General features: G+C 47.0%; 1 long non-coding RNA gene and 1 pseudogene across 2 annotated transcripts; both read right to left on the bottom strand.

Moving 5' to 3' along the window:
• Nucleotides 1-1,527: 1,527 nt before the first annotated feature.
• On the bottom strand, nucleotides 1,528-16,150 carry LOC128574598 (uncharacterized). Its single transcript, XR_008376829.1, has 3 exons — nucleotides 16,049-16,150; nucleotides 14,137-14,240; nucleotides 1,528-1,830 (listed from the first exon to the last, which is right to left on the bottom strand). It is a non-coding gene; the product is annotated as an uncharacterized LOC128574598 (long non-coding RNA).
• On the bottom strand, nucleotides 9,081-10,893 carry LOC128574577 (ATP-binding cassette sub-family F member 2-like; annotated as a pseudogene). Its single transcript, XR_008376824.1, has one exon. The product of XR_008376824.1 is annotated as an ATP-binding cassette sub-family F member 2-like (transcript).
• Nucleotides 16,151-22,109: the final 5,959 nt, after the last annotated feature.

The raw sequence follows: 22,109 nt of genomic DNA, 5'->3' as shown, positions 1-22,109 counted from the left end.
GTCCCTGAAAATCATCAGCAGTGAGAGGGATTATTCTGCGATGTTTCTCTTTTAAGCCTTCCTGAGAAGGGGAAGGCCATCATGTGTCCCTGCCACCTCACAAGATCCCTATCACCCCTCGAGACCCATCCCCTTTCCCAAAGCCCACTAGAGAAACTGGTTCCTCTCCCTTCTTCCCCCACTTAGCTGCCACAACATAGTTCAGACCTTTGTGCACATGCGTGTCAGTGTGTTCTCTGTGTGGGTAGCTGACAAAGCCTCCAAGAAAGCAATCTATGTGTGTCTCACCCAGGGTGACTGGCTGCAAGAGCTGGCCTGGCCTCCTAGCAGAATGCTGTGGGCTTGCTGATCGGGCCCTTCACTGCCTGACACTCCTGTATCTTCCTGCGTTTTCTCTCTTTCATCCTCTGTCTCCCTGCCCTGTCACCACCACCAGCTGCCCCATAGTCTCCTCTTTCTCCTCCAAACTTCCCTCCTTTCACACCTTTGGGAGAAATCCATATTCCTTCACCTCAGGGAAGAAAACCAGGATGTCTGGGGTGGAAATGAATGTGATGGATGAAGGGGCAGTGGAAGAGACGGGTGCAGAGGGTTTTTACAAATCATTTCTGAGGCTGGGCACAGCAACTCAAGCCTGTAACCCAAAGCACTTTGGGAGGTTGAGGCAGGAGGATCACTTGAGGCCAGGTGTTCCAGACCAGCCTGAGCACTGTAGCAAGACCCCTCTCTATAATTTTTTTTTTTTTCAATTAGCTGGGTGTGATGGGGCAATATTAATATTGCCTGTAATATTACCTAGCCACTCAGGAGGCAGAGGCAGGAGTCTGAGGTTCTAGCCTGGGCAATAGAGCAAGATCTTATTATTTATTTATTTATTTATTTTTTAGAGACAGAGTCTCATTTTGCCGCCCTTGGTAGAATGCCATGGCATCACAGCTCACAGCAATCTCCAACTCCTGGGCTTACGCAATTCTCTTGCCTCAGCCTTCCGCGTAGCTAGGACTACAGGCGCCTCCCACAACACCTGGCTATTTTTTTGTTGCAGTTTGGCGGGGCTGGGTTTAAACCTGCCACCCTTGGTATATGGGGCCAGCGCCCTACTCACTGAGCCACAGGTGTCTCCCTTTTTCTTTAGCTGGCCTGGGCCAGGTTCGAACCCACCAGATTTGGTGTATGTGGCCAGCGCCCTACCCACTGAGCTATGGGTGTGGCCACAGGCCACAGAGAATCTTTCTCTTTTTTTTTTTTTTTTTTTTGCGACAGAGCCTCAAGTTATCACCCTGGGTGGAATGCCTTGGCACCACAGCTCACGGCAACCTCCAACTCCTGGGCTTAAGCAATTCTCTTGCCTCAGCCTCGCAAGTAGCTGGGACTACAGGCATACACCACAACGCCCACTATTTTTTGGTTGTAGTTGTCATTGTTTGGCACATCCGGGCTGGATTCGAACACGTCAGCTCTGGTGTATGTGGCTGGCACCTTAGCCACTTGAGCTACAGGTGCTTTATCTCCTTAAAAAAACAAAAACAACAACAAAAAAACTTCAGTGCACACCAAGTGCTGAACTGGGGGGAAAAAATTCTGTATTTCAATATTTAGGAGAAAAGTTATTTTGCATCCCTAACCAGAGAAAAGTTTCCTCCTGGTAGTGGCTGTGGATAATCTTTTCTTACATACTCAATGGAGCCAGCAGAAATGCAGAGTGCTCAAAAGACATCCACTGCACCCATCTCTCCTTCATGGGATGCTCTCCTTTGTAGGACCGCCTCTAGCTGGCTCTTCCTTCACTCACCTCCATAGTTCCTTGGTTTTTGAAACCTCATTCCAGACCTAGAACAAGGAGGAGAAAGAGTATCTGGTCAGTTAACAGGCAGTTAATTCCTAGCCTGCCAAGCCCTGTGGAGGAGACAGAGAACTAAATCAGACACAATCCCTGCACACAAAAAAATCTCAGTTTAGGAAATCAGAGACCACTAAAAACAATCAAATAATGACTAAGAAATGAAAGAAAGACCAAATCAATGGGAATGAGCAGTGAACAGCCCAGGAGCACAGAGAACTGATTACTGATCAAGTCCCAAAGAAGAGTAATTATCTTCTAAGAGAATGGCTGAAGCACTGAAGGGAGAAACAGAAGAGCCAGGCAAAGATTCTCCAGTAGGAAAAAGACATGCTAGTCATTTGCCTTAATTAGAATCTAGGGTTCTGGTTGGAGAGGAATAGAAAAGAGAGCTAGAGATTCATAATGACAAAAATAGGGAAAAGCTGCTGGGGATTTTAAATAGATGAGTGGCAGGATCAAACCATGTTTTACAAAGATCACCCTGGTAGAAGTAGGCCTCATAGGAAGGCTACAATGGAGTAAACTGAGGCACTGGCCAAGTGGATGTCCCCAAGATATGCCAAGATGGTAGAATGGGAACAGTAAGGGCTGGGGAGAAATTATGTAGATCCTGTTCCCACAGCTGCTCTCTGAAGAAGTATTTGCAATAGACTCAGGATGGTTCTGTGAAATTGTGATCAAGGAGCCAAGCCCCTACCTTCCTCAGGCCTACCTCCTGGTGTTGGGTCCTGCCATGTGCCTGAGGCCTAGTGCAACTTCCCAAGCTTGACTAGAAGTAGATTCATGGAGTTCAGTCAACCTAAGACAGGGACCAAACCGTTGACGTTTGTATCCCCATGACGGGTAAGACTGAAACTGCAAGAGCAGGCAACCTAAGACAGGGACTATGTTTTTCCGCCATACAAAAAACAAAAGGGGGAATTGTTGGGCCCTGCCATGTGCCTGAGGCCTAGTGCAACTTCCCGAGCTTGACTAGAAGTAGATCCATTGAGCTACTTCTGCGTAGCAATGACTCAGCAAGGCCCAGCCTGAAACTGCCTCTACCTAGAAACAGCCAATGTGGTACCATGCCATTGGCCCAACCCTGTTATACCACCCATCACACCATTTCACGTACCTCATCCCCGGCTTCCTTTCCCCACCCCTTCCCCACACCCTATATAAGTGGCTGCTTGATGCAATAAAGTTGAGTTCCTGCTTCGACAGACTCCCGGCTCCATGTGTTCCTGTTCGGGCCACCGACGCTCACCATCCCGCTCAGTTCTGGGGACAGAGTCAGGCTGGCCCTACTCTCCCCTCTTCTGGACCTGCCAGACAGCCCGGCATCCTGGAACTGCCTGGCCTCTCCAGCTAAACTGCCCTAGAGTCAATGTTTTAGCAGGTAACTTTCTAGAGCCTTCAGTAGCTCAGCCTTCTGAGGGTTCTATCCCAGGAATGTGGCTTTCCAAGCCCTGGTAGAAACAATGACTTCCATTTCAACAGGCTTTACTCATCTGCTAGCTCAAAGTCTCTCCACCTTTAAAAGTCTTTTTGTGGCCAGGCACAGTGGTACATGCCTGTAATCCTAGCACTATGGAAGGCTGAGGTGGGAGGATCCCCTGAGCTCAGGAGTTTAAGACCACCCTGATCAAGTGTGAAACTCTGTCTCTACTAAAAATAGGAAAATTAGCAAGGCATTGTGGTGGGTACTTATAGTCTCAGCTACTTGGGAGACTGATCACTCAAACCTTGAAGTTTGATGTTGCTATGAGCTAGGCTGAGGCCATCGAACTCAAGCCTTGGGCAAAAGACACCGTCTCAAAAAAAAGGTTTTTTGGCTAGTAGGAATGTAAAGTTTATATTTTGCAAAATCGAATCAGGCAAGATCTGTGAATTCTCCTTTCTGTAGTTCCTAGCTCAAAACTCAACTCTAATTTTAATTCCCAAAGAATTGTAATACAGTAGAACCTCTGTAAGTTGACCATCCAAGGGACTGTAACAAACTGGTCAACTTCTGGAGATGGTCAACATAAGGAACTAAGTCTATTGTACTGATACATACATGCAGTGCATATCCACTCAATGAAGATTAGGTCAACTTAAGGAGGTGGCCAATGTAAGAAAATGGTTGACTATGGAGGTTCTACTGTGTATAATATACTCTACAAAATAAATGCTACCTATCTTTGAGAATCCTTCTGTTGAATCATGGCCTTCACAACGACACCATGAGGAGGGACTACTGATCTCATTTACCTAAGGGAAAACTATGACCCTTGGTGCTACTAAATACACCAAAATTGGTGCTACCAAAGCACATGAAGCATTCCCTGCCAAACTCTGCCCCTAAATTACCCCTAGCTTAGGGCAATCTGAAGGGGGAACTCTGATGGCATCTTACCTTGTTCACAGGCAACCAGTGTGTAGCTCTAGCCAGACTGGATCTCCTGAGTCTGATAGGTCATGGGCCTTGGGGCGACAAGCTCCCTCTGCAACATCACGGATTCTGAGCAGCCCCACACCTTCCCTTCAGCAATAGGGAAACTGAAGCCCCAGGAGAGAAGCACTCGGCCTTGGACATGCCAGTAACAATGAGAACAGGCCCTGTCTCCAGCCCTGAACAGAGCGCGTTACCTCCTTTACCTGTGTGGTGGACAGCAGGTCTCAGACCTCTGGGGGAGGGGACCCAGTGTGGCTCCATCTCACTACCATACCTGCTAACTGCCAATTAAACTGTTGGCTGGCCCACTTCTCCCAGACTACCAACGCCCCTGCCCTCACCTTCGCCCACCACTTACACTGGTACAAACCTAGCTCTTAACCAGTTCAGTTCCTTTTCTTCACCTTTGCCCTAACCTTCCATCTTACCCTCACCCTTGCACTGGCCCTATGATAGCCTTGAACTTCCACTTAACCTGGTACTTGCCCTAACCTTGACCTCACACTCACCAATCATGCCCTGTCCTTCATCTTCACCTGACCTTTGACCAGGGCCTTTACCCTGACTCTGTTCCTCAATCTTGTTCTGACACTCTGACATTCGTCCTGGCCTTCACTGCAGTTTTCACCAGGCCTGAACCTCACAATGAGAGAATGCTCTGGCCCTAAAACTCACTGTTCCTATCCTTACTACTGGCCTTCTCCATAGCTCTGTCCTTGGCCTTCATCTTCACCCTGGCTATGGCCTTAATTATGACTTTGTCCATAACTGTGCCCCTCATCTACACCTAGCTCAGGTCTGGCCCTGGCCCTGGCCTTTCCTTTAACCTCAGCACAGCCCTTGGTACTGTCCTGGCCTCTGCCCTGCTATCTTCATGTTGTTTATGACAGAAAACCTCAAACAAGGTGCAAAGAAAAGAAATTTATGGGCGAGGCATGGTGGCTGACGCCTACATTTTTAACACTCTAGGAGGCCAATGTAGGTGGATTGCTTGAGCTCAGAAGTTCAAGATCCAGTCTCTACTAAAAATAGAAAAATTGGCTTGGCACCTGTGGCTCAAGCGGCTAAGGCGCCAGCCACATATACCTGAGCTGACAGGTTGGAATCCAGCCCGGGCCTGCCAAACAATGATGGCTGCAACCAAAAAATAGCCAGGCCTTGTGGCGGGCACCTGTAGTCCCAGCTACTTGGAAGGCAGAGGCAGGAGAATCGCTTGAGCTCAGGAGGTTGCTGTGAGCTGTGATGCCACAGCACTCTACCGAGGGTGACAGCTTGAGGCTCTGTCTCAAAAAAACAACAACGATGGCTGCAACCAAAAAATAGCTGGGCAGGCACCTGTAATCCTAGCTACTTGGGAGGCGATGGCAGGAAAATCGCTTGAGCCCAGGAGTTGGAGGTTGCTGTGAACTGTGATGCCACCAGCACCCTACCCAGGGCGACAACTTGAGGCTTTATCTCAAAAATAAATAAATAAATGAAAATAGAAAAACTAGCCAGGCGTCATGGCAGGTGCCTGCAGTCCCGGCTACTTGGGAGGCTGAGGCAAGAGGACTGCTTGAGCCCAAGAGACTGAGGTGGTTGTAAGCTATGATGATGCCATGGTATTCTACCCAAGGGACAGAGTGTGACTCTGTCTCAGGAAAAAAAAAAAAAAAGAGAGAGAAAAGAGGAATTTATTTATTACAGTTAAGAAACTGAGAAGTCCAATGTGTCCAGAGATGGCACAGGGCATTACATGGGCTAAGTACACTAGCTCAGGTCTCTCCTTGTATAAATCCTCCAGTCCCACTCCCATAATAATCCATTACGCCATTTGTCCAATCATGACAACAGAGTCCTCATGACCCAATCACCTCTTAAAGGCCCCATCTTTCAATACTGCCACATGGAGGATTATGTTTCAACCTGAGTTTTGGAGGCAACAGACATTCAAACCATAGTACCTGCCCTACCTTTACCATCACCATTTTTTCCATCTGCATCTCTCTGTTGCCTTTAGTCTGGCCCTGGACATTGAGTTTGCAGGTCTCAGGCCTCCTGCAAGGCCCTGGTAATTGATCTGACCTTCCTCTGGCTTCGCATTTGCCCTGGCCCTCAGCCTTGACCTGAACTTGACCCTTGCCTTCAACCTGGCCATTGCCTGGGTTCTTTCTTTTTTCCATTTATTTTTTTATTGCTGGGGATTCATTGAGGGTACAATAAGTCAGGTTACACTGATTGCATCTGTTAGGTAAAGTCCCTCTTGCAATCATGTCTTTTCCCCAGAAGATGTGGCATGCACCAAGGCCCCGCCCCCTCCCTCCTTCCCTCTCTCTCTGCTCTTCCTTCCCCCTCATAACCTTGTCATTAATTGTCCTCATATCAAAATTGAGTACATAGGATTCATGCTTCTCCATTCTTGTGATGCTTTACTAAGAATAATGTCTTCCACTTCCATTCAGGTTAATATGAAGGATGTAAAGTCTCCATTTTTTTTAATAGCTGAATAGTATTCCATGGTATACATATACCACAGCTTGTTAATCCATTCCTGGGTTGGTGGGCATTTAGGCTGTTTCCACATTTTTGGCGATTGTAAATTGAGCTGCAATAAAAAGTCTAGTACAAGTGTCCTTATGTTAAGAGGATTTTTTTCCTTCTGGGTAGATGCCCAGTAATGGGATTGCAGGATCAAATGGGAGGTTTAGCTTGAGTGCTTTGAGGTTACTCCATACTTCCTTCCAGAAAGGTTGTACTAGTTTGCAGTCCCACCAGCAGTATAAAAGTGTTCCCTGCTCTCCACATCCACGCCAGCATCTGCAGTTTTGAGATTTTGTGATGTGGGCCATTCTCACTAGGGTTAGATGGTATCTCAGAGTGGTTTTGATTTGCATTTCTCTAATAGATAGGGATGATGAGCATTTTTTCATGTTTTTAGCCATTCGTCTGTCTTCTTTAGAGAAGGTTCTATTCATGGCTCTTGCCCATTGATATATGGGATTGTTGGCTTTTTTCATGTGGATTGAGTTCTCTATAGATCCTAGTTATCAAGCTTTTGTCTGATTCAAAATATGCAAATATCCTTTCCCATTGTGTAGGTTGTCTCTTTGCTTTGGTTGTTGTCTCCTTGGCTGTACAGAATCTTTTCAGTTTAATGAAGTCCCATTTGTTTATTTTTGTTGTTGTTGCAATTGCCATGGCAGTCTTCTTCATGAAGTCTTTCCCCAGGCCAATATCTTCCAGTGTTTTTTCTATGCTTTCTTGGAGGATTTTTATTGTTTCATGCCTTAAATTTAAGTCCTTTATCCATCTTGAGTCAATTTTTGTGAGTGGGGAAAGATGTGGGTCCAGTTTCAGTCTTTTACATGTGGATATCCAGTTCTCCCAACACCATTTATTGAATAAGGAGTCTTTCCCCCAAGGTAAGTTCTTGTCTGGTTTATTGAAGATTAGGTCGTTGTAAGATGTTAGCTTCATTTCTTGGTTTTCTATTCAATTCCAAGTGTCTATGTCTCTATTTTTGTGCCAGTACCATGCTGTCTTGACCACTATGGCTTTATAGTACAGATTAAAATCTGGTATGCTGATGCCCCCGGCTTTATTTTTATTACTAAGAACTGCCTTAGCTATATGGGGTTTTTTCCCGTTCCACACAAAACGCAGAATCATTTTTTCCAAATCTTGAAAGTACGATGTTGGTATTTTGATAGGAATGGCATTGAATAGGTAGATTGCTTTGGGAAGTATAGACATTTTAACAATGTTGATTCTTCCCATCCATGAGCATGGTGTGTTCTTCCATTTGTTAATATCCTCTGCTATTTCCTTTCTGAGGATTTCATAGTTTTCTTTATAGAGGTCCTTCACCTCCTTCGTTAGGTATATTCCTAGGTATTTCATTTTCTTTGAAACTATGGTGAAGGGAGTTGTGTCCTCAATTAGCTTCTCATCTTGACTGTTATTGGTGTATACAAAGGCTACTGACTTGTGGACATTGATTTTATATCCTGAAACATTACTGTATTTTTTGATGACTTCTAGGAGTCTTGTGGTTGAGTCTTTGGGATTCTCTAAGTATAGAATCATGTCGTCAGCAAAGAGGGAGAGTTTGACCTCCTCTGCTCCCATTTGGATTCCCTTTATTTCCTTGTCTTGCCTAATTGTATTGGCTAGAACTTCCAGCACTGTGTTGAATAGTAAAGGTGACAGAGGACAACCTTGTCTTGTTCCAGCTCTAAGAGGAAAAGCTTTCAGTTTTACTCCATTTAGTAAAGGGTTCTTTTTTTTTTTTTTTTTTAGGGACCATAGCTTCCTCTTTATTTATTGGACGCTTTGTAGATGCCACGCAGGTCTAAAAGTTACATGTTAAATAATTATTTTAAAACTGATCAGGACTGAGGCCCTGGTCCAGAGCTCCAAACCAGAAGCAAAAGGAATAGGGGCAGTGGCCCTCTAACATCACCAAAATCCAGAAAACAAGGATCCTGAGCTCCTTTGAGGGCCAAATCCAGGGCATGGGTCCTTGGGCTAACCCTTAGATGCCTCTGGCTGCATCACATTCAGGGTCAGGTAACCAGCAAGCGACTGGAAGGAACAGCCAGCCGAGTCCAGACATGGACAAATGTAAATGGAAAGAGGATAGGAAATGGACCGGTACTGTCCAGCTGTAGATATGATAACAGAGTGCAGCTAAGGCAGGTTAAGGGGCAGGGGAGAGGCTGGGGGAGTAGTACTGCAACAGTGCAGGAGTGTAGCCCCAGGGTCCTGTCCTGAGCAGCTGGTCAGGGTGGCAGCTGTTAGTCCCAGATGAAGCTCCTGACCCGAGCCAGGGCAGAGTTCTCACACGTTGTGGGTCCTCTTGGTGAGCTGGGGCTCCTCATCCACCAGCTTGGACTTGAGGTGCTCCTTGTAGGCCAGGATGTCTCCAGGCCACTTGGTGATTGTCTGCTTCTCACAGACCCAAATTTCCTGTGCAACGTGCTGAATGAGTCTGAATTCATGGCTGACCAGCATCATACCATCCTCGAACTCATTGATAGCATCTGCCAGTGCATCAATGGTCTCAATATCCAGGTGATTGGTCAGCTCATCCAAGAAGAGCATGTGGGGGTTCTGCCAGGCCAGTCAGGCCAGACACACTCGGCACTTCTGCCCATCTGACAGGTTCCAAATTGGGCTCACCTGTTGTTTTCCAGTGAGACCGTACTGCCCAATGATCTTTCTCATTGATCTCTGGGTAGCACTTCATCATGTACTCCAAAGGGGAGAGGTCTAAGTCCAGCTGCTCTTGTAAATGCTGAGGTAACACCCTATTTTGACCTGAGAGTGTTTTTGGATCATTCCATCTGTGGGTAGTAGCTCTCCAGTTAGCAGCTTCAGAAGAGTTGACTTTCTTGCTCCATTGGGCCCTACCAGAGCCACTCGTGTGTCAAGGTCAATACCAAATTCCAGATTATTGTAGATAGAAGGCCCATCCTTTGTATACTTGAAGCTCACATTTTGCACCATAATGACAGGTGGAGGGATCTTACCACATGGTGGGAAATAAAATGGCAGTGTCTTGTCGCTCACGACCCTCTCTGTCAGTCCTGATGCTATCATTTTCTGTTAATGTCTTCTCCTTGCTCTGGGCCTGCCAGGTCAGCTTAGCACTGCCATGACCAAACCCAGCAATGTAGTTCTTCATGTGTGCGATCTGATCTTGCTCCCAGTGAAACCTCTTCATTTGGTTCTCCTCCAGCTCCAGCCGTATCTTCACATACTGATCGTAATTACCCGTAATTACTCAGAAAATCCTGGGAATGGGAGATGAGGACCAGGATGTGCTTAAAAGTTTTTAGTTCTTCTTCCAACCACACACAAGCATCTAGGTCCAGGTGATTGGTGGGCTCATCCAGGAGCAGCATGAAGGGCCGAATAAAGAGGGCTCTGGCAAGGGTAACTCTCATCCTCCAGCCCCCACTGAAGTCTTTTAGCTTCTTGCACTGCATGGCAGGTGTGAAACCCAGTCCATGTAAGATCTGTGAGGCCCTCATCTCCACCTTGTCGGCATCCAGTTCCTCCAGGCGCTCATAGAGCTCCATGAGCTTCTCGCACTCGGCATGCTCATGAGCCAGCCACTCAGCCTCCCTCTCCAGCATAGCCGGCTCTGTGTCAACTTCCATCACACACTGCAAGGGAGTCTTGTCACTAGGGGGCATCTCTCGAGTCAGATGGTAGATGGCAATGTGCTCAGGGATGGGTACTTCATGTTTCCCAATAGCAGACAGCAGCATGGACTTGCCAATTCCATTTAAGCCAATGAAGCCATAACAACGGCCTGAGTTTAATTCCAGTTTGGTGTCACTAAGCAGTTCTTGACCGTGAAAGGTAAGTGAGAGGTTGATAATGTGGACATCAGTACTGTTGGGGTGAGAGGCAAGGACACCAGTGACAGCTCAAGCAGCAGCTTTCTTCATCTCAAAGTCCTTTAGCTCCTTGGTCAGCAGATCCACTTCTGTGGTCTCTCTGCTATTGGCCTCATTTTTCTCCTGTGCCACCTGTGGTTCTGTTACCACATCTCTGTTTTCTTCATGTCCCTTTCTGGACCGCTGTCGAGCTTGGCAGCTTCCTTCTTTTTGGCTACCCTCTTCTTGGCCAGGTCAGAGGGCATGGTGATGAACCACAGGGGTAGGTTACTCTTCTTTCAGGGAGCTGGGCCCTGCCACTTGGCCTCTGTCACAACAGAGCTGCTCCTTCCATTGCCTGAGTTCTTACATTTGTCCTTCCTCTCCCTGGATCTCACCTTCACCCTAAACTTGAGCCTGATCCTGTTCCTTCACCCTTGGGCTAGCTTTGCTCTCACACTGGCCCCCAGCCTCACCTAATATTCATGCTAACACTGACCTTCACCATGACCCTTAGCCTACCTTACTATGGCACTTGCTCTTACCCAAATCCTGGCCCCAAACATGCTGCCTTTCTTGCTATGGCACTGATCCTGGATATTATCTTCATCTGGATATTAGCTCTGGCCAGGTTTGAATCAGATTTAGTGTAAGGGTAAAAGTCAAGGTAAGGGTCACTGTTAGAGTCACACCTTACACTAAAGGGGTAAGATCAGGGACAGAGTAATGAGGGCCAGAGTAAGAGTGAAAGCAAGTGTCCAATTCAGGGAACAGGTTTGTGTCAGGTTAAAGAGCAAGAGGAAATAGAGGTCAGGGCCATGGCCAATGTCAGAATCAATTCAAGGTCAAAATGATTATGAGGATTTCGTAGGGTTAGGTTCAAAGTCAAGAAGAATATAAAAATTAGGATCATGATAAGGTTAAAGTCAGGATGATGATACATTAGAAGGTCAATGACAGGGCAAGGGTTACAGTTATTAACAAGTTTAAGAACAGAGTGGGTCAGGATGATGGTCACTGTCAGAGTGAGGTAAGATTGAGAATAATATTCCCATTGATGGTAAATATCCAGTTCTGGTAGAATTCAGGCCAGCTGCAGGGTCAAGGTGAGGGTGAGGCTATTTTTTTTTTTAATTTAATTTTTTTTTTGAGACTTTTTTTTTAGAGACTCACTATGTCATCCTGGGTAGAGTGCTACAGCATCACAGCTCACAGCAACCTCAAACTCTAGGGCTTAAGCGATTCTCTTGACTCAGCCTCCCAAGTAGATGGGCTACAGGCACCCACCACAACGCCCAGCTATTTTTTTGTTGTAGTTGTTATTTTTTGTTGTTTGGCAGGCCCGGGCTGTATTCGAACCCACCAGCTCTGGTGTATGTGGCTGGCGCCCTTAGGTGCTGAGCCAAGGCTGTTCTTTAGAATTAGGGTATAAGTTTCAGGGTCAAGATGAATGTGTGAATAATGTCAGGATCAGTCAGGTTCCAAGTCAGGATGAGCATGAAGCTCACTGTCAAGTTCAAGGTTAATTCAAAGTTAAGATGGGCATATCAGTTTTCTGCTGCCTTAACGAATTACTACAAAGTAAGTGGCTTAAAACAACACACACTTATTATGCAGGGTGGCCATAAAATTCGTGTGCAATTTTTTTTTTTTTTTTTTTTTTGGAGAGAGAGTATTACTTTGTTGCCCTTGGTAGAGTACCATGGCATCACAGCTCACAGCAACCTCAAACTCTTGGGCTCAAGCAATTCTCTTGCCTCAGCCTCCCAAGTAGCTGAGACTACAGGTGCCCACCACAACACCTGGCTAGTTTTAAACAATGTCTCATTCTGGCTCTGGGTGGTCTCGAACTCCTGAGCTCAGGCAATCCACCCACCACAGCCACCCAGAGTGCTAAGATTGCTGGTGTGAGCCACAGCACCTGGCCTACCATTTCGCTCTTCAGTGAATGCCTCAAACGTCTCCTGGTGCTTAAACCTGCCTCTGCCAGAAAACCTTGCTTGACCTCTCCATGCCCACGCACCCACAGCCTAGTGGCACACCCTCTTATAAACTTTTGGGCCTGGATCTAGCTCATCATGGGAGCCCCTTGGAGGCGGGTTGGCTTGCCCACCACCTGTGTCAGAGCCCAGACTGATCCCCAGCATGTGCCGCATACTCAGTAAATACTTCCTAAAGGATTGAAGGAATGACTCCCCAGTAACTCCCCTGCTGTATCTGCTACACGGTCTGAGGCAGCACAGGAGCCAGCACACCAGACACATGCTCTCTGTAAGGTGGGCATGGTTCTCCAATAGCCAAGCCCAGACCCTTGGGAAACGCTGAGGATGTCCAGTGAGGTTTGCTTACAAGAAGCACTCATGCCCTGAGGTTCTAGGAGCTACATAAGCATCCCAGACACCTGATACTCATCCACACCCATCATAGGTTTTGAGAGTTGCTGATGTAGCTGGCTACCAAGCTCCTCCATGATGCAGCCCACAGCCTTATAGACAGAGCCCCAAGCAGCTGAGATCTCCCAACATGAGATACAGACCTAACCAAAGCAGCCCCAACACCTCACTCCAGGGCAAGGCTCCCTCAAGCCAACCCTGGAGCTTCATTTCCAAGGGCACAGTTCTTAAACAGTCAAAGCCTCAATAGTTCCGAGACTTCTCCGAGCCTTCTACTATACTTTCTGGGAAAGACCTGCAAACCTCTCCCAAATCTCAAACCTGTGGGCACTGCCAACCATACTCCACCCACCCCCACAAAAGGTTCAAAGCCTTCCACGCCCAGAGACACATGCCTCTGTCCATGCAGAGATACCACATCTTAGGATTTAACCCCTGCATGTATCTGCTCGGAGTCCAGTGGTTCTCAACCTTCCTAATGTCGTGACCCTTTAATACAGTTCCTCATGTTGTGGTGACCCCCAACCACAAAATTATTTTCGTTGCTACTTCATAACTGTAATTTTGCTACTGTTATGAATCGTAATGTAAATATCAGATATGCAGGAGACCCCCAAAGGGGTAGCAACTGGCAAGTTGAGAACCGGAGCTCAGACTACTTCCCCTCCGAGCCCAGAAGATTCCCACCTGGGACCACCACTTTCATTCCACCTGACCCTCACCCTGCTCAAAAACATCATGGTGAAGAACACCAAACAACTCAGAATATCTCAACCATGGACCCTCAATCTAGAGCTGCCAGGGAGAAAAGAAAGCTAATAGCTCAGAGACCTCAGGGCATAGCAGAAATCCAAGACCCATGTTACCCATCCCCACCACAAGGGTCTCACCACAGATCAATGGTCTGGTCACAGTGGCAGGCACCATATAGGAGTTCAGGGGGTTGGTACCACCTATAAGGAAGTGGGCTAGTGGTCACAGCCAAGCCACTGGGCTGAGAGCAGGATGCCCCAGGTTACCTCAGCTCTACACTAACCCCACAAGCAATGTCTGGACAAACAGCCCAGAAGCATCTCTTTCCCAGAGAGAGAGCTGGAAGAGAATCAGACTCCCTACCTGGTGGCCACCTGGTATATGTAGAGGTGGCTGCCATCTGGGGAAAACTCCACTATCTTGAGCTGGACTGAGGTGCTGATGAGCAGGCTGGCAGATTTCAGGTCCTGTGGGTATCAAAGGAGGAATCAATCCCTTAAATCTCACTTAGGACCTTGGCAGGCCGACCACTTACAGGTCAGCCCCAGTCCCCACTGCCTCCAGGGCTACACCCCAGCAGCTTACCTGAAAGCCTTGATCACCTCTGATCCCCCTCTGACCACACTTTCTTCAAGGACTAGCCCCATCCTCAAGCTGAGTCAGCGCCCTAGACCCACCTATGGCCAAAGGTGGGACTGAGTCCAAAGGATCACAGAGACCTGATGTTATCACTTTACAGGGAGTTAAGTATGTTCCCTACGCTGACAGAGATAAGAGAGAGAGGGAGGCCAAGGCAGGTGGATTGCCTGGGCTCAGGAGTTTGCGACCAGCCTAAGCAAGAGCAAGACCCGGTCTCTAAAAAATAGCCAGGTTTTGTGGTGGGTGCCTGTAGTCCCAGCTACTCAGGAGATTGATGCACAAGAATCACTTGAGCCTAAGAGTTTAAGGTTGCTATGAGCCATGATGCCATGGCATTCTACCCAGGGCAACAAAGTGAGTAAGACTCTGTCTCAGAAAAAAAAAAAAAGAGAGAGAGAGCGCAACTGAAGAGAGTACTGACACTGGGAGTGAAAGATGTCCCTCCATGTGTTCCCACAGCCCTGCCTGACACCCTGTCACAGCACACACACCAGGTTGGCCCTGATGCCTCTGACCGTCACTCAAGTTCTCAGGAGCCTGGTTGGAGCTGATTCCTCTCTGCGTCACCAGTGCCTGGCACAGGCCCTGGCCTAACAGAAGACCCAAGGGAAGAATGTCTGGCCTCCTTAATCTGACTTAGGCCAAAGCCTCCACTGACCAGCCAAGGGCTCATGTGCTGTTGACTTAACCTCCTTCTCTAGCCTAAGAAAAGGAGATCCTGAAATCTGCCTTGCAAAACAGTAAAGAGGGGTCAGTATAAGATGTACACAAAGTATTTAACACAGCCTGCAGAGCATGAATAGCTCCACAGGTGCTAGTTATCATCATTCGAAATCACTAAATAGGCCCAGTGTGGGGGCTCATACCTCATAATCCTAGCATCCTGGGAGGCCTAGGAAGCAGTGCTTGAGCTCAGGAATTCAAGACAAGTCTGAGCAAGAGTGAGACCCCATCTCCAAAAAATAGCTGAGGGTTGGCTCAGCGCCTGTAGCTCAGTATGGGCGCCAGCCACATACACAGGAGCTGGAAGGTTCGAATGCAGCCTGAGCCTGCCAAACAACAACTACAACCAAAAAATAGCAGGGGGTTGTGGCAGGTGCCTGTAGTCCCAGCTACTTGGGAGGCTGAGGAAAGAGAATCACTTAAGTCCAAGAGTTTGAAGTTGCTGTGAGCTGTGATGCCATCTGTACCCAGGGTGACATAGTGAGACTGTCTCAAAAAAAAAAAAAAAAAGCTGACAGTTGTGGCAGGTGTCTGTAGTCCCTGCTACTTGGGAGGCTGAGGCAAGAGGATAGCTTGAGCCCAAGAGTTTCAGGTTGCTGTGAGCTATGGTGACACCAGAGCACTCTACCCAGGGCAACAGAGTGAAATACTGTATCAAAAAAAGAAAAAAGAAATAGATATTCTGAGAAAAAGATTGTTAGTTAAAAAATGAATGAGTACATAAAGAAATAAGTGGGTAAATGAGAGAGTGAATAAATAAGGAATGAAGTAATTAGGTTAGTGACAGTGAACAAGTGGGCAAATAAGGGCAAAAATAGGGGCTGGGGCAGATGGATGAGCAAAATGGATGACGGGGGAGGGAAATCTCTGAAAACTGAATGATGCCTCAGAACCCCACCCCATTCCCACTCACAGATGTACTGTCCTCAATCTCCTGCAGACCCTTGATCTTGTGCAGGGCCTAGCTGGGGATGCCATCCTTCAGCTGCCACAGGGCCAGCTTCTTAAGGGCAACTATCTTGCCAGTCTGCAGGAAAGAACGCAGTTATTGCCAGCCCAGCTCCAGCTGGGAAAAAGAGAGAAAAAGAGGGGAAACAGAAAGAAAAAGACGGTGAGCGAAAGAGGGAGGGAGAGTGAGAGAAAGGCACTCCTCCCTCTCGCTGGTGTAGGACTAGTTCCACCACTGGGTAAATTGGGGCATGACGGGAGGCGGCAGTCAGGACAGCTTGCGGAGGAGGCAGGCACAACAGCCCAAAGGTGGTTGAGGAAACGAGTAGGTCTTCAAAACTGTACTTAATGTTTAAAACGTAGGAAATTGAAGCGGTCTAGAGAGTTGGGCAGCGGGAGGAGACAGCAAACCACCTGGCTGCGGCCGCCGTCCGGCCTCACCTCCACGTGCCTGGCCTCAAGGACGATGCCGTGGCGCCCTACCCGACGCGGCCCAGTCTAGTCCGCCCAAGCGCTGTCCGGCGGTCGGCGCAATGAACTTCCAAAGCCCACTACTTTGCCCACCGCCATTCGCAGCTCAGACGCAGTTGCTAAGCAACGTAGTCCGCAGGACATCTCCAGTGCAGGGGCGGGACCGTGTGGGACACACAACTGAGAAGACAACCGCGAAATCAGCTTCCGAAGACAAGCTGACGCCCTGGCCGTGACTGCGCCTTTCCTATCCCTCCGCAGTCACACAGCAGGGTACTTAACTCTGCATAGCTCTGCATAGGTAACCTCCGTGCCAGAGCGCTGCAGCCACGGCGGCTCCCAGCGCGTCCTCACCCGGTCGACGTCACGTGACGAGGGATCCTGCGCGCGCAGCCCCGGGGGCGGGCTCTTTCCCGGCAGGCGCCTCCTCCCCGCCTGCGCGCGGCTTCCTCCGCTAGCTGCGCGACCCGGACGCAGTGAAGATGAAGAGAAACGGTTCGGTCTTGGGAAGGCTGTTGGCAGTATGTATCCACAGCTTTTGAAAGGATTTACTTTGACCCAGAAAGGACAAAAAACACAAGTAGCTCTTAAACTTATCAAATAATAATAATAATAATGAAGCAGCAGCAGATACATTTAGAGAAAAATGGGTGAAACCTGGAACAGAAACTTCACCAAAGGAGGTATCTAACTGGTCGATAAACTTTTGGAAAGATCTGTGTTTAATTTCTGTAGTCATCGAGAAATTTCTGATTAAAACTGTAATACAAAAACATACAAACCAGCCACATAATACAATATTATTGTAATCACCAGAACTTTTTTTTTGAGACAGGGTCTCTCTCTGTTGCCCATGCTAGAGATTCACTGCGTCTGCCTAGCACTGTAAGTTCGAGGTTTCACAGCAACCTCAACTCCTGGGCTCAAGCGATCCTCCTGCCTCAGCCTCTCATGTAGCTAGGACTATAGGTGTGCACCACCATGCCCAGCTAACCACCAGAATGGTTTAAATGAAAAAGACGGATAATATTAAGTGCTGACAAAGATGTGGAGCAACTCTGATACACTAAGAGTGTTCTGACAACCACTTTGAAAAATTGGCATTTTCCACTGAAAATTAACACACACGTTATGACCCAGTAATTTCGCTCTGGGGAATTTAACCTGACAGGAGACTCTCCTTGTTCACAAGAGACATACAAGACTGTTTGTAGGGCCGGGCCCGTGGCTCAGGCCTGTAATCCTAGCACTTTGGGATGCTGAGGTAGGAAGATCCCTAGAGTTCACAAGTTCCAGACCAGCCTGAGCAAGAGCAAGACCCCTTCTCTAAAAAGCAATAGCCAGTCTTGCAGCTGGCACCTGTAGTCCCAGCTACCATGGGTGGTTGAGGCAAGAGGATTGCTTGAGCCCAGGAGTTTGAGGTTGCTGTGAGCTATTACTCCAGGGCACTCTATCCAGAATGACAAAATGAGAGCCTGTCTCGAAAAAATAAATAAAAAGACTGTTCATAGCAGCACTCTTTTTAATAGCCCATATTTGAAAACAACCCAAATGTTTGTCTATAGTAAAATGGAAAGATAAATTACTGAATATTCATTCAACAGAGTACTACATAGCAGCAGTCCTCAAGCTTTTTGGCATCAGACCCCAGTTTCATCAATTTCTCCACAGACCTGTGGGTGGGTGAGGGGTGACTTTGATGTAAGTCTCTAAACAATTTATTTATTTATTATGGTTTCTGTGCATCCTCTCTGCTAATGATAACCTGTATTTTCAGATGCTCCCCAGCACTAGTGTCACCACCTCAGCTCCATCTCAGATCATCAGGGATTAGCTTCTCATAAGGACTGCATAACCTAGATCGCTCGCATGCAGAGTTTACAGGAGGGTTTGTGTTCCTATGGGACTCTAATGCCACTCCTTGCAGGCCTCGGGCAGTGAGGGCCTCAAGTGATGGAGAATAGCTGTAAATACAGATAAAGCCTTTTTCACTCACTGCCCACCACTCACTTCCTGCTGTGCACATATAGATCATGAACCAGCACTAGCCCACAGCCAGGAGGTTTGCCACCTTGCAGCTGTATAGCAACAAGAATAAACAAAACATCGTTACTGACAACAACATAGATGAACGTCAAATACAATGTTGAGCAAAGAAGCCAAACCAAAAAAGAATATATACTGTATTATTAATACATATTAATACCAAATTAATTTCTAGTTTAAGAAATCAGAACAGGCCTGGCATGGTGGCTCAACCTGTAATCCTAGCACTCTGGCAGGCTGAGGCAGGAGGATTGCCTTGAAACTCTTGAGGGCAAGAGTTTGATATCAGCTTGATCAAGAGCAAGCAAGATTTCGTCTCTTGGCCAGGTGAGGTGGCTCACACCTGTAATCCTAGCGCTCTACGGGCCGAGGAGGGTGGATTGCTTGAGCTCACAAGTTCAAGACCAGCCTGAGCAAAAGCAAGACCCCCGTCTCTACTAAAACCAGAAAAACTGAGACAAGAGGATCTCTTGAGTCCAAGAGTTGGAGGTTGCTGTGAGCACTCTATCCAGGGTGACAGCTTGAGACTTTGTCTAAAAAAAAAAAAAAAAGACTCTGTCTCTACTAAAAATAGAAAAAGTAGCTGGGCATCATGGCAGGTGTCTGTAGTACCAGCTACTGGGAGGCTGAGGCAAGAGGATTGCTTAAACCCAATAATTTGAGGTTGCTGTGAACTGTGATGACAGCATGGCACTCTACCCAGGGTGACAGAGACTCTGTTTCTCAAAGGAAAAAAAAAAAAGAAAGGATGATCTATCTTGAGTTGTGTGTTGGCTTATCTCATCGAGCAGAAACTGATATCCAGAAAGCCAATGTTCCAACAAAGCAACCTTTGACAGTGGCAGGTTCCAGGACAGGGACAGGGTGAGAGCTGGTGGGGCTTGTCCCTCTCTCCACTAGGGAAATAGTTCATAATCTCCAAAATGCATCTCCCTTTTGGGAACTCTTGGAAGGTATCAACACTCCAGGTGTTGCAGGTTCCCATCACCTCTCTCTTCTGGCAGGAGACCCAGACCAAGAGTCATTAATAGTTGGAAAAGGGGAGAAGGTGAGAGGAGGAGATAAACATCTGTCCCTAAATGGAGAAGGATTGGTGGCCAGATTGGTACCACACATCTACCACATCCCTGAAGGCTGATGGTGGTGTTAGTGCCATACTGGCTGAGAGAAACACAGTATGAGACACATACGTAATTTTAAATTTTATAGTAAGCACATTAAATAGCTAAAAAGAAACAGGTGAAATTGATTTTAATAATATATTTCATTTTAACCAGTATGTCTAAAATGTTATCATTTCAACATGTAACGTATATAAAAATCATTGAGATATTTCACATTTTGTTTCCCATGCTGAGTCTTCAAAATCTGGTGTGTCTTATACTCCCAGCACAGCTGGATTTGGACTTCCTGTGTTTAAGTACATGCTCACCACGCACAGCTCATGGCTACTGTGCTGAACATCATAGTTCATGAACACAGACCCTTTCACTGTTTCTCTCCAGTTTAATGTAGTAGTTTGGGGTGGCTAAGACTGCCTTGAATCCTAGGCTGCTCTGAGAGAAGCTGAGTCTGGGCCCTCAATCTCCTTTTTTGAAAAGATAGGGATGAGAGTAGTTATGAGGATGAATTAATACATGTGAAGACTTGGACTTGGCCCAGAGAAGAACTGAAAATACATGAGCCCTTTTTGCCCACAAGGCCTTGCTTTGTCCTACTGAACTGTTAGCTTGAATCTCCCCAAAAGAAGGAACAGGGGAATTCCCACAAGGAACTGTGTCAAAACATCCCTAGATGGGGCTAGTTGAGATTCCAAAGAAAGAAGCATTAAATTCCAGGGTGATCAGTTCAAAGCTTTCATTAGGAGAAATTACTGAGTGCTGAAGCAATGTGCGTGACAGTGAGAGACAGGTATGTCTCTCTAGGTAGGTCCCTAGCCAGGGGGCCAGGAAATAGAGTTTATATAGGACTTAAGGAATTTGGTTCAGGGCCAACACCCATTTCTTTCGGTGTTTTGAGCACCAACTGAGATACCTTTATCAGTCTGAGCCTGGGCATGTTTGGACCCTGGTTTAGGTTCACACCTGCTAGAAAAAATCTGCAACTTGCGCTTGAGTTCCTCCCATTCACTTGCACACTAGCTCCAGTTCACATCTCTCCTCTGTCCCCCAGAACTGCAGTAGTTTTCTTAAACTAGAGTTAGGTCTTAAATGGAATTCTTGGAGGCAAGAAACAAAGTGAGAAGATTTGAGGGCATAAAAGTTGTGGTTGTTGTGTAGGGTTGTGTGAGGAGGGGTGTCAGTTTGGAGTCAGCTTAGCTGTCCCTTGGCCAAGGAGAGGATGACCCATATTCATCTAGATCCAGGGTATTCAAAGATCTTTGGAATACAATATTCCCCCCCCTCCCCATTATCCCTTCCATGGTTTCAGGTACCTGTGACCAACCTCTGTCTGAAAATATTAAATGGAAACTTCCAGAATTACCTTAAGCAATTCATAGGTTTTCAATTGTGTGCTGTTTTTAGTAGCACAGTGAAATCTCCCACCCTCGGTTCCATCTCATCCAGTTCATGAACCCAGCGTATCCTTGCCGTACATGCTCCTTGCCTGTTAGTCACTTATTAGCCTGCTGGATTGTCAGGTGGACTGTCACAGCTTGTGTGAGAGGAACCCTTATTTTACTTACTAATGGTTCTAAGACATGAGAGAAGTCATGCTGGCAATTTGGATGAGCCAAAGAGAAGCCATAAAGTGGCCCCTGTAAGTGAGAGGCGAAAATTGTTGACTTAATACAGAAAGAAAAAAAAAATGTATGCTGAGGTTGCTAAGATCTATGGCAAGAACAATTCTTCTATCCTTAATATTGTGAAGAAGGAAAAAGAAATTCATGCAGAGTATATGTATCCTGGGTGGTACTATCGGTGGTCTCCTGTATCCATAAGGGTCTGGGAACATTTCCCCCCAACAGGTAAGGAGAGGAATAAGGAGGTTTCTTCTGCCCCAGGCAAGCTCTCTGTTGCTGAACACATTCAAGCACATCTTTCCAGGAGTGGGCAGCGTTGGAGATGATTTCTAATCAGACCTGGTGAGTGTGGAAAGTCTGTTATTGCAAGAAACGTTCTTTGTGTGTTTGTGGGCTGTTTCTCTCACCTTGCTGCAAAGGTAATGTGCAGGCAGGTTTAGCAAGCTGGATCCTCGGAAGAGGCAAGGAAGGTGCATGAGGCTGACTTGGGACCTGTGACACGGCTTCATCTGCTTCTTTGAAATTCCCAGAAAATGGAGCAAGAATGGAGGGGCCAGATTTCCCATCATTACCCTTAAGGTGGAATTCTCTACAGGAGACTTAGGAAGGAGGCATTACTCATCCCTCAGTATCCACAGGGTTTGATTCCAGGACCCCTTGAGAATACCAAAATCCGAGCATACTCCAGTCCCTTACACAAATGGCATTTTTCATATCACCTATACCTGCCCTCCCACATGTATACACGTTGTCACCTCTAGATTAC

The sequence above is a fragment of the Nycticebus coucang genome, chromosome 2, assembly GCF_027406575.1.
Source record: "Nycticebus coucang isolate mNycCou1 chromosome 2, mNycCou1.pri, whole genome shotgun sequence".
In the NCBI taxonomy this organism is placed as follows: Eukaryota; Metazoa; Chordata; class Mammalia; order Primates; family Lorisidae; genus Nycticebus; species Nycticebus coucang.
The sequence above is the reverse complement of the archived record's forward strand: the minus strand, read 5'-3'. Positions and strand labels throughout refer to the sequence as shown.